The 3,062-nt window shown below is 38.9% G+C and overlaps 1 long non-coding RNA gene across 1 annotated transcript; it reads right to left on the reverse strand.

The window, feature by feature from the left end:
- Positions 1 to 252: 252 nt before the first annotated feature.
- LOC119787762 lies at positions 253 to 1,542 on the reverse strand. Its single transcript, XR_005281361.1, has 3 exons — positions 1,443 to 1,542; positions 1,304 to 1,367; positions 253 to 1,087 (listed from the first exon to the last, which is right to left on the reverse strand). It is a non-coding gene; the product is annotated as an uncharacterized LOC119787762 (long non-coding RNA).
- Positions 1,543 to 3,062: the final 1,520 nt, after the last annotated feature.

Genomic DNA, 3,062 nt, shown 5'->3' on the forward strand with positions numbered 1-3,062 from the left:
TGAGCTGATGGCTGCTGCCCTCCATCTTCATCTGCAAGCTGTTCCTCTTTTGCCTTCTCTAGCACCACAGGACAGAACTCTGCAATAGACTGCTGTATCTGGGACATCACTTCTGTGAGGACTTGAGTGTAATTTTTTCCGGAAATTTTGGCAATTTCTTGTAAATCATCCAAATACTTGTTTGTCTTTAAACCACCAACCTTTGAAGCATAAATCTCAGATAAACTTTCAATATGAAATTTATCACCCACACTTGATGTAAATGTATATGGTAATATTGGAGATAAGCATGCTAAAGACAACCCAGAATCAAATTCAACAACCAACATTTGATCAAATTCTGATTCAGATGAATCGATGGTAGTTCTCTGCTTAATATCACCATACTGTTCAAGAAAATCAATAAGTTCATCAGTGGGGTTCTCTGGGACTCCATCAATCAATACTGTGTTAGGGATTTTTAGACCAAGGGTTTCAAAAACCTCCATAATGGAAATTGAATTGGTGAGTAGGAACCTTATTTGTGCAACTCAACTGTTTTCTATTGATTACTGATCAAAACAGCTCCTGGCTAGCTCGCCAATAATGTAGCACTATTTAAATTGTAAAAGGACTAGATGGAAGAAAATCAGAAGACTAGAATTCGTCTACTGGAGCCGTTGTCAGTAATCAATAAAACGACACAAAACTGCTTTCAATACCATGTATTAGACAAATTTAAAGTAAACAATACAAGACAACATACATAGAACCCAAAATAAATACAAAAAAATATATATACACAGTACTGTGGCAATCCTTTTGTTTGTGCACAACTGGTCTTAAATTCCCCGCTGATCAGTCCAGAGTCTGACCAACACACATTCAGAAATCCATGGTTGGATTATCCAGATATTTAAGTTGAAGAATGTCCCAGCGCAAGTTGTTTCAGATGAAGAGGTGAATAATGGAGTGTATGCCTGAGTGGTGAGATGGAGGGGGGAAATGATACAGACCAGTCCACTGTGGAGTGATTCTTAAGGCTCTCCTGGCTCCAGCCAGTTTTCAGAAGCTCGCCATCTTTTTCCCTAAAAAGGGATCACCTGGCCTGTATTAAAATAAACAGGACAAGTAAATTTCCAGCCGGCTAGTTAACTAGACTTTTCCAGTTTCACACAGAAATAAATGCAAAATCTAATCTATTAGACCAAATAAAGAACATTTATCTCATTATCTTACAGTTGGATTACAACAATTGATGATCACACTTAGCATTTGCTGCCACCAACATGCTAAAACAACAAACATTGTGCTCTCTACTCACCAATTCCAATAATAGATGAGAGTATGGCAGCTCCAAGGCTCCAAACTCACTGGATTTCTCGGATCTACATGATTTTTATATTGTGAGGTTAAACAGTGCATTACAAACAAAGAGAAACTGATTGTTTGGGAACACCAACCTGTAGCTCCTTTGTCTCCAGCTCTCCCCCTCACATCTGACTAGGGAAAGCTGGAGCAAGCCTAAATAATTGCCTCAGGTGTGTCAATTGGCTGCATGCACTGTGTGACTGACTGTCACTCTAACCAATGGGGCAGTAAGGCAGGACTAAGGGCAGTTTTCACCCTGGGTTACATATACAGCACCACTGTATGCATGACAGAGCAAAGACTATAAAAATAAGGAAGACTCACTTTTTAAATGTCACAATGATTACAAATTGGAAAAACTGTTTATATAATAAAAAGAAGAAAATAATTTATTGGAAGTAGATAAAAGCTGTGGACAGAAAGACAATGAAGCACGAAGAGACATAAATAGAAGAAAAAGGGACTTGAAGATAAAAATGGGAGAGATTAAAGGAAACCAAAATTAGCAAGCTAAACTAGAAAGAAGAGATAAGAGAAAATCTGAGAGAAGGAAAGATAGGGTAAATGTAGAACATCAAAACAAAGTAAAACTTAGAAATGAAAGTGCAGTATTAAGGTGAGAGTTGAGGCAATACTTAAATGGTAAAAGTAAAAAAAGAACTTCTGATACTATAAGATTATAAAGCAGTGAAAGTTGAACTAGCTCAATAGAAATTACTACAAAGAAAGGAGATCGAGCAGAAATTGATAAGAATAAATAACCTTATGACAAAAAAGCCCTTGGTAGTTGCAGATAAAGCGAAAAGTACACCATAAAATCTAAAAAAGGAAATATCACTTCAGCTAAAATGTTAGATGTTTTATTTAAAAAAAAATCTACTTTTAATGTAAAAACTTGGTTTAAAAAAAAAAAAAACAGATCTATGAGTGGATAAAAAATGGCAAAAAAGTCAGGAAAAATACTATCCATTAGTGTCCACATATCTCCAGCAGTCAATGGGCGAGAGGCGGGGTACACCCTGGACAGGTCGCCAGTCCATCGCAGGGCAACACAAAGGACAAACAACCATTCATTCATGCACACACTCACACCTAAGGACAATTTAGAGAAGCCAATCAACCTAGGAGTCATGTTTTTGGACTGTGGGAGGAAGCCGGAGTACCCGTCTAGAATTGTTAACCACTGCCCACTCTACCTTGGAAGAGTTTTCCTGGTGTGCATACAGATTATAAGTCACATCCATCCATCCATTTTCCGTCACGCTTTATCCCAGCTGGGGTCGCAAGGGGTTCTGGTGCCCATCTTCACCTGTCAATGAGTGATACTGGACAGGTCGCAGGGCAAAACAAAGACAAACAACCATTCATGCACACTCTCACACCTTTAGAGAGTCAATTAACAGTCATGTTTTGGGACCGTGGGAGGAAGCTGGAGTATCCAGAAAGAGCCCACGCATGCTCAGGGAGAACATTCAAACTCCACACATAAAGACCTTTGGCCGGTAATCGAACCCATAACTTTCTTGCTGCAAGGCAGTAGTGCTACTCACTGTGCCACTGAGCAGCATATTGGTCACATAATGTATGGAATATTTGTGATGTTCATGCATAAACCACCAGAGAGACCAAGGAGACCCGGTTTCAATTTTTTATATATTGGATATTGAGTGAGTTGGCGGGAGCTCTGCTGGTGTTCATGTGAGCAGAGTATT

Source organism: Cyprinodon tularosa, unplaced genomic scaffold (genome assembly GCF_016077235.1).
Source record: "Cyprinodon tularosa strain WSP-4 unplaced genomic scaffold, ASM1607723v1 ctg30, whole genome shotgun sequence".
In the NCBI taxonomy this organism is placed as follows: Eukaryota; Metazoa; Chordata; class Actinopteri; order Cyprinodontiformes; family Cyprinodontidae; genus Cyprinodon; species Cyprinodon tularosa.